Below are 14,783 nucleotides of genomic sequence, written 5' to 3' on the forward strand. Positions count from 1 at the left end.
GTAGAGCTCCTGAGTAAATGGCAAGTCTATACATGTTTAAATTCAAAATAATCTCTCAAAATGTTTTACAAAGTATCAACATCATTTTTGCATTCCCAATGAATGTGGATTTCTGTTGCCTTGTTCCTTGTCATTTGCTATGGTCAGTCTTTTATTTATTTACTTTTTTGGCTATTTGAATAAATGTGAAGTGTTAGCACATTGTGGTTTTAATTTGCATTTTCCTGAAGACTAATGAGGTTGAACAATTGCTAACCACTAACTATATATATCTTATTTTCTCAAGTGTTTGTTCATTTTTTTTGTCCAATTTAAACATTATATTGTTTTCTAATTGTTGAGTTTTAAAGTGTCAAGTTATTAGAAACAAATATTTAGTGTTTTAATTTATAAAACAGGAATATAAGTAGAAGGCACACATATCAAGAGATAAATGGGTTTCTACATGTAAAGTGCTTTACACATAATGTATGCTCAGTGTACATTTTATAATGCTACTGATGTTCCACCCAGGATAGATGTGTATCTTTATTCAGTATTTTTATAGGCAAAAATTATATTTTAATAGATTTACAGTAAGAATATCGACCAAATCTGCTATAAAGTACTAATCATAAATCATGAGATTTTCTTAAGGAAAACAAATGATGCATTGTAAGTACATATAGTCTGATAACCTGCTCTTCAAAAAAAGCAAAAAAATGTTAAGAACAAATCACTGGAGATGAAATTACCTCAAATGTGATGTTGATTCTAGAGACCTAGGATTATAAATTTTAGTGTAAGCATCAGAAAAGACATTATTGGAAATAATCACATGTTTTTTTTGTTTTTGTTTTTGCTGTTTTTTTTTGGTTTTTTTTGTAAGCAAATGACCATTTTGCTTTCTCATGATCCATCTGGGTAAAAAGAAGGATAAAATCATGGTACAGTTTTAATTATAAATGCAAATGTATTTTTCCCCTTAAAGAATTGTTTAATATCAGGTTGGTGCAAAAGTAATTCCGGTTTTGGACTGTGAATTTTAAATCATTATAACTAGGCTCAAACACATCTTTGTAAATCAAAACAGGAACTATTACAGTCAACACATTTTTGACAATGAGAAATAAGCTTGTTTATTCCTGTAGCATAAAAATCCATGCTTCAGGATTCCGTGAACTCTTGGAAAGCATTTTCTGCATCCTGCTGGTTGTGGAAGTGTTTTTCCTGCAAAAAGTCATCGAGATGCTGGAAGAAGTGGTAATGAATTGGCGAGAGAGATCAGGTGAATATGGTGGATGAAACAGAACTTCATAGCCCAATTTGTTCAACTTTTGAAGCATTAGTTGTACGAGGGATGGTCAGGCATTGACATGGAGAAGAATTGGGTCCTTTCTGTTGACCAAGCCGGCTGCAGGCATTGCAGTTTTCGACACATCTAATCGATTTGCTGAGCATACTTCTCAGATGTAATGGTTTCGCCAGGATTCAGAAAGCTGTAGTGGATCAGACTGGCAGCAGACTACCAGACAGTGACCATGAGCTTTTTTTGGTGCAAGTTTGGCTTTGGGAAATGCTTTGGAGATTCTTCTGGGTCCAACCACTGAGCTGGTCATCACCGGTTGTCGTATAAAATCCACTTTTCATTGCAGGTCACAATCTGATCAAGAAATGGTTCGTTGCTGTTGCCTAGACCTAAGAGAAGACGACACTTCAAACTGACGATTTTTTCTTTTTTTTGTGGTCAGCTCAAGGCACCCACTTACCAAGCTTTTTCACCTTTCCAATTTGCGTCACATGTCGAACGACCATAGAATGGTTGACATTGAGTTCTTTTGTAACTTCTCGTGTAGGTGTAAGAGGATCAGCTTCAATGATTCCTCTCAATTGGTCATTGTCAGCTTCTGATGGCTGGCCCCTCTGCTCCTCATCTTCAAGGCTCTCATTTCCTTTGCAAAACTTTGTGAATCACCATTGCACTATACGTGCGTTAGCAGTTCCTGGGCCAACACACATTGTTGATGTTGCAAGTTGTTTCTGCTGCTTTATGACCCATTTTGAACTTGAATAAAAAAATCGTTAGAATTTGCTTTTTGTCTAACATCATTTCCATAGTCTAAAATACGTATAAAATAAACAGCAAGTAATAAGTCATTAGCAAAAAAACATAAAGTGAGAAATGTGCAATAAAATGATGTAAAACATAACCACATTTATTTAAGAATGTATTCCAATATCAAAGGCAAATTGCAACAATTCAAAAAATCACAATTACATTTGCACCAACCTAATGTATTGTTCTCTTTGGCTCAAAACTAAAACTTTTCATAATAAGGGGCTTTTATCTGTCCACTTGTGTCCTATCAATGGGAAAGCAGGCAATTTGTTTCTCATGTGAGTACGATGATCTATCGTTACTGCTATTTTCCGCCCTGTGGAAATGAACATATTTTGTGACCAAAGAACGATGGAAATTCTTTAAGCAGTGACCGATGTTAACACTGGCTTCTTCTGTCTCCACAACAACCCAGGAATAATAGAATGGAAATGAATTGTCACACTTAACTCCACAGTATCATCTATGACAATGCTATACAAGAATCCGGGTCATTGATCTTTAGATTGTGTTCACTGTCAATCTGCTGTATGTTAACCCTCATTTTATGGTGAGAATTTTATTTCATTATTCAAAAAAATGTATTAGACATAAAATTATATAAAATGTTTGAGTCATTTACATATGGATAGAAGATATCAAACTTTATTTCTAAATACTTCCAGGACATAAAAATTCCCAATAAAAGAACAACGTTATAAAGCGTCTACAAAATGAATGAAAGTCTAAGTCCTCATTTAAACTGAGGAAATAATGTAGATAAAAATGTATTCTGAGAATGCACAGAAGTATTTTTTGTACTTTACTTCAGTTATGTCTTTATTATTTTCCTCATTTTTTCAGAAATCCATGTATTCATTCTAAAATATTTTCACTCATTTATAGAAAAAAAGTATTTATAATGGGTCTACAGTATTTGCCGGCGTATAAGACGACTCGGCGTATAAGACGACCCCCTAACATTTCCACTCAAAATACAGAGTTTGTTATATGGTCGGCTGTGTGCGATTTTGCGAGTGTGGTAAAATCGCATAACAGCAAAATCGCATAACAGCTGAGCATACACCCAGCAGCGCTGCTGATGCCTGAACGGTATGTGGAATGAAGTGGGCGGGCATCGGGAGGCCACTATGGCATGGGGCAAGCACTATGGGCAGTCTATCTGAAGTGTACCTGGCGTATAAGATGACCCCCCACTTGGAGGCATATTTTTCAGGGCCAAAAAATCGTCTTATACGCTGGCAAATACGGTATTTAAAGCAAGACACTTTTAGAAAAGCACAGTAGATTAAATGAGCATATAAATGGATTATTCAGTTCAATTTAAAAGAAGAGTCCCACAGTTAAAATAGTTGTTTCTGCAGTCTATAAAAACATTTGGGAATATACAAAATTCCAAACTGGTTTTTTTTTTAAGTGTAAATAAATCTGATGTATTTATCTACCCAGTTTTTTTTCTTTCTAAATATAATTTTTAAATAAATGTCTTTTTTCAAAGAAAATGTTAGCAACAGAAAATCTTTAAGAGTTTAATCCTCACAATTGAGAAAAGAAAGGAAAAACTTGTGATTCAATTATATTTTCTAAATAACTTAATTAATGTAGAAAGTCAATGTTTGAACCTGGGCTCTAATTTCCAAGTAAGTTACACTATGAATGGTCATTATTATTATTATCATGCTGGTTTTTAATTTTTCTCATAAACTTGAATTGTTGTCTGTGTTATTTGAGATCATGGACATTCAAATTTTTGTTTATTTAATGACAAAATTTGTATGTGTGTAAGGTAGAGGTGGGTTTACATAAACTCAATTCACCCTGATATTAAAAGTCAATTACCAAATTATTTTCTTATTTCAATTCACATAACCAAAATTAAGAAAAAATAAAAGGCACCTAAGTATGAATATACATAAACAACTTACTCTAAATTTAAACTCTAGATTACTGTTATATATCAATGTGTCATATTCTTTCTCTATATTCCGCTAAAATAGATTTTTAGAATCCTGAAGTGGTTTAAAAAAAATCACAAGAGATCTTCAAACTGCCTTCATACATCCATTTTTCTACCCAAAGAATTCTGTAAGCAGTAAACAATTTGGGGGCAGTTTTTATATAGAGGCAATTTATCTCATAGGATTAATATTAATGATTAGCATTTATTTTCTCTAAAATTACATCAAATGTATAAATAGTTATCTGACTTACTAATGACATGTTAAATACTTTGCTTGATGTACATCATTAGGTCTTTGAGGCTGCGCAATAAGATTTTAAAAGTATTTTCTAAGGAGTGCTATTTATGTAAGTTTTATTATCTTTGCCCCATTTTTGACATCAACACCTTAACTGTGATAATTATACTAGAAACATTAACTGCAGGTATGTTCATATAATCACACTATCAAGGGCCTCAAAGGTGATTTATTTGATTGCATGATGAAAATTGTAAAATGAATTATTAAACATATGTCCTGGATAATAACTTTTGGCAAACCACCAATGTAAATACATAGGTGATAGCTATAGATTAGACACACACAGAGAAATATTCAGAGACTCTAATTTACCATAGGTTTTTGGTTACATTTTGTCATTCCTCACTACCAAACTGATGAGGACCTTATAAAATTTGTTGTAATTAAATAACTTGCACCCCTTTTTTTTGCTGTCTGAATTCTGAACCAGTCAAGATAAACAAAGAAGTAAGGCATAATGAAATCAAACTGTGAGGTTGCCTTGGTTCCGAGCACCAGGGACTTCCTTACACCGCTTCCGACCTGGCATTAGCCTTACTAAGTCACGTAGGGAGCAGGACTTTATTGCTAAATTTGCAACATGGCAGAGGGCAGATCAGAACTCATGGTCACTGATGGCTGATACATCAGAAAGGGGAAAAAAAAAGTGAAAGGCTATAAGGTAAGCAAGTTCATTCCCATCTTTCAATATCACCAATATCGTAAGTCATGCATACCTCCCCTATTGAGGAAAGAGTGATGAAGTGGACCAGAGTGGTGCTTTAGCAGATATTTAGATATCTTTCTACATGGAGTAGGGTGTATCCTTGTCAGTCTAAACTCAAAGGAAAACCTTCATCTAAGCTAAGCAGGAAGATTGACAAAGAAAATCAACATATGTGCGGACACCAGAATTGGTTTTAGGAGAGGATGTTGAGAAGGGTAGAAAAAACTTGAGTGCTGACCAAGGGAATTACTCCCATGTGAAATATGTAAATGTATTATGAGAACAATAACATTAATGGAGTATTTTATAGATTATGTCTGCAATATTTTTTAGAGTCTATAGTTCCTTTTATGGGACTCAATTTTCAAAAATGACTCCAAATTATCTTATTAAAAATGCAAGCAGTAACATTTTCTCTTTATGGGACACAATTATTTCCCTTTTGACTGAAAAAAAAATGTCAGAAAAAAAATAAATTTCCAAAGTTAGTAATTTACAGTAACCAGATGTTGACTAAAATAGTGAGATATAGGTAACAATGTAAATTTAAAATTCTAACTCTGAGTTATGTTAAAGTTTACTTACCCTTTCAAAAATAACATTTTAAATTCTCTCCATCAATTTTATTTTATACATTCTCCAACTTTCTACTATCTTCAAGTTTTCAGAAGACATTAAAATTAGCAACTTTATTAAATGCAAGCAAAAATATTTTAGCTAATAAAATTAAGTGTACAATTTGTTAAATTAACAGTTTTGTTGAACAGTTTTTGATAATTGAACATATTTTTAGGCAAAACATTTGCATAACTTCTTCTGATAGAGATTTTTTAGAAGATAGTGGAATGTAAAAGGTCGCACGATTCCCAATTATTAAAAAATAAAAAACAAGTATGAAATGTTATCGTGTGTCAAATACGCTTTGACCATTATTTTAGGTGGCTGTGAAAGGTAGAGTTATCAGAATGAAAGGCTTGTTGACTGCTGAGGAGACTTTAGGAACATTAAAGTATATTTCCCACCATCAAAGACTTATGTGTAAGAGATTTGTATTCATTTCATTTTAATTAGAGCAAACAACTTGCCTGTGGGTATCTAAATGTAGAATGAGTTTGACATCACAACATGGTTTATATTCTCTAAGGACAAATTAAAGACAAGTAAAGGATTTTCTGTTTGAGACTTCAAACCACAAAATAGTCCAATTTACTTGGGGCTCTTAGTGGTATATTTGTGTCTTCAGGGTCTATCATACCATACCATTTCTGTACTCTAAGAAAAAAAGGCTAGGATTCACAAGTTCACATTTGTACCATCTTTGCAATTTTTCTTTAGATCTGTAGGCCTAAAACTCTTCTAAAATAAAAGTTTAAAAAAAAAAGGAAAACAGTTCACATTTGTTGTCTGCTGGAAAGAACTGCTAACAGGGATGCACTAAGATGTAAAACACAATTGTACAAAGTAAATACTCATCAAACATATCAGCTCTTTGCTAAATTTAATTAAATTGCCAGCAGGGAAGAATTATTTTTGTTTTAAATTCTCTGGAAAACAAAATAGCTTTTGGATATAGGAACATTTACTCCTTCCTATATAAACCAAATCAAATATTATATGTAAAATATGAATAATGTATTTTGTCCATGAATACTTTAAATGAACCTGTCAGTATTGTTCCTGTAATCATATCGAATAGTTTTTAGAATAAATAAATATTTTCTTGATTATTAATCTTCATATGTATAAGAGATGCTGAAGTTACATGACAGAAACTCTAAATTAAAAGAATTCTACACCTTTTTTTTTTCTTTTCCTGAAATTACAATGCTAGTATATAGGAATGCAATGGATTTTTGTATGTTGATTTTGTAGCCAGAAACTTTACTGTATTCATTTAGTGTTTCTAATAGTTTTTTTGGTAGAGTTTTTAAGGTTTTCTATATAAATAATCATGTCATCTGCAAAAAGTGACAATTTAACATCTTCATTCACAATTCAGACACCCTTTATTTCTTTTTCTTCCCTGATTGCTTTGGCTAGGACTTCTAATACTATGTTGAATAACAGTGATGATAGGGGACAGCCCTGTCTTGTTCCTGAACATAGAACAAAAAACAAAAAAGAAAAAAAAGAAAAACAAATTCTTTCTGCAATTGCAACAAAAAGAATAAAATACCTAGGAAAAAACTTAACAAATGATGTGAAGGACCTATACACTGCAAACTGTAAGACATTTTTAAAAGAAATTGAAGAAGACACAAAGAAATGGGAAGACATTCCATATTCATAGATTAGAAGAATCAACCTAATTAAAATGGCCATATTACCCAAAGCAATATACATATTTAATGCAATCCCCATCAAAATCCCCATGGCACTTTTTAAAGAAATAGAACAAAAACATCATCAGATTTGTATGGAACCACAAAAGACCCTGATAGTCAAAGCAATCCTAAAAAAAAGAATAAGGCTGGAGGTATCATTCTCCCTGAATTCAGCTTATACTACAGGGCAATAATAATCAAAACAGCATGGTATTGGCAGAAAAACAGACATACTGACCAATGGAATAGAACTGAAAACCAGAAATAAACCCACACAAATATGATCAGCATATTTTGACAAAGGAGCCAAAAATATACAATGGAAAAAAGAAAGCCTCTTCAATAAATGGTGCTGGGAAAACTGGAAAGCCATGCACAAAAGAATGAAGCTAGACTGCTATCTGTCACCATGTACCAAAATTAACTCAAAATGGTTCAAAGTCCTAAACATAAGGCCTGAAACAATAAACTGCATAGAAGAAAGCATAGGTACTAAATTTATGGACCTTGGGTTCAAAGAGGATTTTATGAATTTGACCTCAAAGGCAAGGGAAGTGAAAGCTAAAAAAGTGAATGGGACTATATCAAACTAAAAAGCTTATGCACAGCAAAAGAAACCATCAACAAAACAAAGAGACAATCAATCAAATGGCAAAATATATTTGCAAACAACACTTCCTATATGGAGCTAATATCCAAAATATATAAGTAACTCATAGAACTCAACAACAGAAAGACAAATAATGCAATTAAAAAATAGGCAGAGAACATGAATAGACACTTCTTCCAAGACATACAAATGGCCAACAGATATATGAAAAAATTCTCAAAATACTAGCTATTAGGGAAATAAAAATCCAAACCACAATGAGATATCACTTCACACCTGTTAAAATGGCTATCATCAACAAGACAAATAACAAGTGTTGGAGAAGCTGTGGAGAAAAAGGAACCCTCATACACTGCTGGTGGGAATGCAGGTTGGTGCAGCAGCTATGGAAGGCAGTGTGGAGGTTCCTTATAAAGTTAAGAATAGAACTATCATATGACCCAACAATCCCTTTTCTGGGTTTCTATCCAAAAAATCTGAAACCATTTATCCATAAAGATATACAAGGTCTGACAATTAAGTTTGTGAACTTGTTGCAATGATGTTGCTAACTTTTTTTGATAGCAGAGGGATTATACACTATGAATTTGTACCAACTGGACAAACAGCTAAGTTTACTATTTTGAAGTGCTGAAAAGGCTGCATGAAAGAGTTGAATGACCTGAACTTTTCGCCATAAATTCATGGCTCTTGCATCACGACAATTCCCCAGCTCACATAGCGCTGTCTGTGAGGGAGTTTTTAGCCAGGAAACAAATAACTGTATTGGAACACCCTCCCTACTCACCTGATGAGGCTTCTTTCTCTACCCGAAAATAAAGGAAATATTGAGAGGAAGACATTTTGATGACATTCAGGATATCAAGGGTAATACAATGGCAGCTCTGATGGCCATTCAAAAAATTACTTTGAAGGGTGAACTAGGTACTGGCATTGATGCATAGCTTCTCAGGGGGAGTACTTCAAAGGTGAACATAGTGATATTCAGCAATGAGGTATGTAGCACTTTTTCTAGGATGAGATCACAAACTTATTGTCCGACTTGTATTTACTCTGGTGTTCACTGCAGCGTCATATTTGGTGGCCAAGACATGGAAACAACGAAAGTGTCCTTTGATAGATGCTTGAATAAAGAAAATGTGGAATACTACTCTGCCATAAGAAAAGATGAAATACTGTCATTTGTGACAACATGGATTGCTCTTGAGATTATTATGCCAAGCAAAATATGTCAGACTGAAAAAGTCGAAAACCATGTCATATGATTTCACTCATGTGTGACATATAAACTGAAAATAACAAAGGAACAAGACACATATAAAAAAAAAACACAAACGCATAGTCACAGAGAACAGTTTAGTGGTTACCAGAGGGGAAGGAGAAAGAAAGGTGGTAGATGAGGGTAAAGGGGTCAAATATATGGTGATGGAAGGAGAACTGACTCTGGGTGGTGAACACACAATGTGATATATAGATGATGTATTATAGAATTGTACATTTGGATCTTATGCAATTTTACTATTGTCACCCCAATAAATTTAATTAAAAAAACGAATTCTAGAATATGTTAAATTGTAATTTTTACTCAAAAGTTACAATTGATGATGAACTGTCATTGACAATGACTCCTCCTGCAAGGTCTTTAATTGGAACTTTTTGGAAAAAGGAATCTACATGAATCCTTCTACAAGTTGTCAACATGTTCTCTAATTTCACTTACACAGTTTTGTTTTGTTTTGGTTTTACTGTGAATTTACATAGTATTCCACTGGAGACAGTGTGTCCACTTACATAGGTTTCTATTCCTCATTTTTTAATGCTACACAACTAACCTAGTCTCATGTGGTTTTACTCTAGAGACTAGTGTTAGGGTACTTGGCTTGTAATAAAGCTCACCTGCAGTAATTCCAGAGATTTTATCAGAAACTATAAATAAATTTGACTATTACCATTCTCTTTATATTTATATCTCTGTTTATATATGAGACAGAGCAAAGATTCAACTTGAAAAAAAACCAAAAAGCTATCACCTAAGAACATGGTCATGTCTAGAGCTTTAGAGCTTTGACATTCTAACTAACCTTGAATAAGCCAATTATTAAGCTTCTCAGTTTCTCAGTTTCCTTATCTTTAAAATGAAGATATTAATAGTAGGTACTTTTTTATTTTTTTCTGAAGATGTCAAGTTCTTTTTCTCTAAAACCTGGTTAGTTTTACACTCAGATAATGGTCATTATGTTATCATTCATGTAGCTGTGCAAAATATAGAAAAATGTAGAGTTTGAGTAAGAACAGAAAATTAAAATGCAAAATTTTGATGAAATTCTATTTTGATTACCCTTGAAACCTTTTTTTCCCCCCTTACGAAAGACATTGAGCAACTGTGATAATTTCTGGCCATGGCTCTTATAGTAAGATGAGATTTTGATGTTTTTCAGTTATTTTACTTTTTAAAGGAAGGGAATAATTCATTGAATAGAGATTGAAATGTAACTTTGTTTTGATATTTCTACCCAAGACATTTTAATGAATATTCTCTTCTGTGTGTTGATTTTTAAATAAGCCCTTTTTCATGTGTTAGATTTTTGTAATTTTTTATCATACTGCAAAAAATATTACTTTTTTATTATGGTTAAAATTATAACAAAGTTTACCATCTTAACCATTTTATGTTAATAGTTTCAAAATGTTACTTTTGAATCAATTTTAAACAATTCTGAAATAAAAATGAATGTTTTGTATACATTCAACAACATATTTGGGGGTAATGTACTGTTGTTTTAGACACATTTGCATTATTGACACACACATTATAAATATGACAACCAAAATAAGTTAATAAAAAACTTTATGGAATTGGTCTGTTTCTCTGAACCAACCTTACAAAACTATATTTTTAAAACATGAAGAACTAAATAAATACAAATATAAATATAAGCAGTTTTCCTAAAAAAGGCACATAGAAAGGTAAAGTATTTAAATTAGACAAGTGTAGCATTTGTATTTCCATCTTGAAATTGTTATTTTTATTAATATTAGATAGGCTGCATGGCATTAGTTTAGTTTATGATATCGGTATGTCAAATATCCTATTCAGTTTTTATCACTTTACTTTCTCTCTGTAACTCTCAGAATTATATAATACTTTTGAAGACACCAACTGCTTTCTTATTCAAAGTTTATAGAAAATACATTTTAAAAATTATGTTTCCAGCTATGTTTAGCAGAATTGAAATTACCGTTGACATATTCAGTAACTTCTAGTTAATTAGATGGACTAGAAATCTCATTTGGGAATAGTTGAAACATTTTTTCCAAAAATGTCAGAATAGTCTATATTAGCAATTTACTTAAATGTTTTCTGAGTCTCAAAGCAGACAGTGATTATGTGTATATAGAATAACAGTCCTTCAAAGATGTCCACATTTATTATACCCTAATCCCTGGAAACTGTGTGTACCTTACGTTACATGACAAAGGGGATCTGTAGATGTTTTTACAGTTATCAAGTTTAAAACAGGAAGATTATCCTGGATTATATCAGCGACCCAATCTAGTCATATAAATACTTTCTCAGAGAATTTTCTTCCACTGAAAGAAGAGAATGCAGCAAAAGCCAGAGACCTTTGAATCATAAGTGGGACTCAACATGCCAAGATATTTGAAGCATGAGGAAGATCTATCACACTGGGTCTGAAAGGTAGTGGCCTATGTGCAAAAGCCACTGAGAGGCTGCCAGGAACAAAGGGAAGGGCAGCCCGCTGCTGACATCCAGCAAGGAAACGGCAAAGAACTTGAATACAGATTCTTCCCAGAACCACAAGGGAAGAGCCCAACCCGCCAAATGCATTTTGGTTTCAGCCTCGTGAAACCTGAAGCAGTTGACGCCAGGCGAGGTAACCTGGATTTATAACCTGGAATATATTGCTTTGGAATATAGTCATCGTTGGTGAATGTCTTATTGTAAATGGCTAAAATTGTGGAAGATTTTTATGGCAGCAAAAGTGAACTAGCACAGAACATTGTGAGGATTTTGAACATTTTATTTACCTTCTACATGCCCCATTTCTCTCAATACCATGGTGGGGACAATATAGATATATAAGAGATACAATTTTTACCTGAGTAAAAGGAAATATATAAAGTGCATTCATTAGAAGAAACTGGGCAGTTTCGGCAGTGTTTAATACATACTATAAAAATATGATTTTATATAGCTGTTAAAATATGGTGTACCTTTTAATTTGTGAAATAGAAACAGGACCCAAAAACCCAGGTGCATTTATGCATTTGTCATCTAAATAGATCTTTTTCTTTCTATGATAAGTGTGAGCAGGAATTCTATCCACTGAAAAGTTATTGAGAAATTAGGAGAAGGAAGGGGGTTATTCAATAGCAGTGATCACAAATTGAAAAATTAAGATCTTATGAATTACAGTCTAGCAGATTGATGTGTGTGTATGGTTTCCTCAATTAAAAAATAAAATAGTTTCCTGCATGGCTACTTTTGACTAATAATAAAGAGTGGCTGCACTTTTTATATGAGCCTGGTACTTCTTATCCCTACCTTCTACTACACTCACAAATCATCTAAGTGGTATAATATTATTTAAAGGTTGACTGTGCTAAGATAAAGATGCACACTATTCCATAAACCAACCACTAAAATAACAAAACAAAGAGTCCTGCCTAATATCCAACAAAAGAAAAAATGAAATTATAAAAATTAACCTTGAAAAAAGAGAAAAATGTACCACAAAAGGCATGTAATAAAATAGAACATAGATGTGAGGCTTAAACCCAACCAGGTAAATAATCCAATTAACTGGAAATGATGCAAAGCTGCATTTAAATGTCAGAGATGATAGACAGGGTAAAAGAGCGAGTTCCAAGTATATGCCACCAAGGAGAAATGCATGTTAAATATAAAGGCACAGCTATGTTAAAAAGAAAAAAGCACCCTGCTAGCACTAGTCAAAAGAAGGCTGGAGGACTGTAACAAATCAGACAGCCAAGGTTTCAAAGCAAAGACTATAGTCAGATTTAAATGAATTCATTCCTTAATCACCAAGGGGTCAATTAATCAAGAGGTCATAACATTGAAAAATGTTGATGCACCTAATAAAAGACTTCAAAATGTGTGAATAAATCTGACAAAACTATAAGGAAAACAGACATTCAACAAAATAGGGATTCAACAGAGATGTCAGTGTTCTCTAAAAAAGGTATGCAAAGTGCAGACATAAATTCAGTAAGAATACTGAAGACTTGAGCAATACTTTCAACTAATTTGACATACTTCATATTTATAGAACATTCACCGACAATAGCAAAATAAACATTATATTCTTGAATACATGTAACATTTGTCAAAATATACTATCTTCTGGATCATAACATCGATGTCAATATATTTATACACATGTAATCCATACAAAATTTGTATTTAATGAAATAAAAGGATAAATATGTAGAAAAATCTCTTTACAATATCCAAATAATCAGAAACAAAATAGGAAGGAAACGTCTAAATAGCCAATGGGTGAAAGAAAAAATTCAACAGAGAAACTGGAAAGAATTTGTAACCAAATAAATATGAAATCACAACATATAAAATGTTGTGGTATGCTGCTAAAGCATCACTTAGCATGAAATTTATAGCATTAAATGCCTGTATTAGAAAAGAAGATACTAAAATCAATGACCTCAGCTTTTGCCTCAAGAAACTATATATAAAAAAGAACAAAGTAGGCCTAAAATAAGCAGATCAAAGCAAAGAATAAAGATGAGAAGAGTTATCAGTGAAGCAGAAAATAGACTTTAAAGATAATCAATGACACTAAAAGCTAGTTATTTGAGAAAATCAAGTCAACAGACAAACTTAGCAAGACTGTTTAGAAACATATAATAGACACATGTCCCCAATGTCAGGAACTATGAAAATCACATTGTCACAGATTATTCTGGAAGTAAATTAATAAGGGAATATTAATAGTTTTATTACAGCACATTTTACAACCTAGATTAAATGGATGAATCACTTGAAATATATACCCTACTGAACCTCAGAAGAAAGGTATAACCTGAATAGTCCTATAATTAATAAATTAATGGAATTTGTAATTTAAACATTTCTCACAAAAATGGCAGGCCCATTGAATTCAACTAAACATTTAAGAAAGAAATAATACCAATTCCATATATAATCTTCCAAAAAATTTCAGAGGTAGGATAGCTCCTTACCTTATTATATGAGATTACAATTCTACTTATACCAAAAACAGAGCAAGGTACTCCAAGGGAAAAATAAATATATCCCTCATGAACATAAACACAAAAATTCTAAACAAATCATTAGCATGTAGCATTCAACAACATAAAAAGAACACTACACAATGATCAAAAAGCTTTTATCCCAGTAATAAAAGTTCAGAATAATTTATGAAAATCAATGTAATTTACCACATTCAATGTCAAAAGAAAAACCGCATGATCACTTCTATAGATAATATATATATATATATATATATATATTTGATAAAATCTATTATTACGTCTGATATTAAAAACAAACAAACAAACAAACAAAAAAAACCTCAGCAAACAAGAAATAGATGATATGTCCTTAACATGCTCAAGGGCATCTTAGAAAAATCTATAGTCAATGTCATACTTAATGGAGCAAGAATGAATGATTTTCACCTAAGATCAGGAAGAAAGGAAGGAAATGTGCTCCCATACTTCTCTGCAACATTGTATTGGAGGTTCTAGCCAGTGCAATCAG

At 32.5% G+C, this 14,783-nt stretch overlaps 1 pseudogene; it reads right to left on the minus strand.

Annotated features, from left to right (window-relative positions):
• Positions 1-1,044: 1,044 nt before the first annotated feature.
• LOC109371661 (histone-lysine N-methyltransferase SETMAR-like) lies at positions 1,045-2,095 on the minus strand (annotated as a pseudogene).
• Between the last annotated feature and the right edge of the window lie 12,688 nt (positions 2,096-14,783).

This window comes from Hipposideros armiger, unplaced genomic scaffold (genome assembly GCF_001890085.2).
Source record: "Hipposideros armiger isolate ML-2016 unplaced genomic scaffold, ASM189008v1 scaffold_583, whole genome shotgun sequence".
In the NCBI taxonomy this organism is placed as follows: domain Eukaryota; kingdom Metazoa; phylum Chordata; class Mammalia; order Chiroptera; family Hipposideridae; genus Hipposideros; species Hipposideros armiger.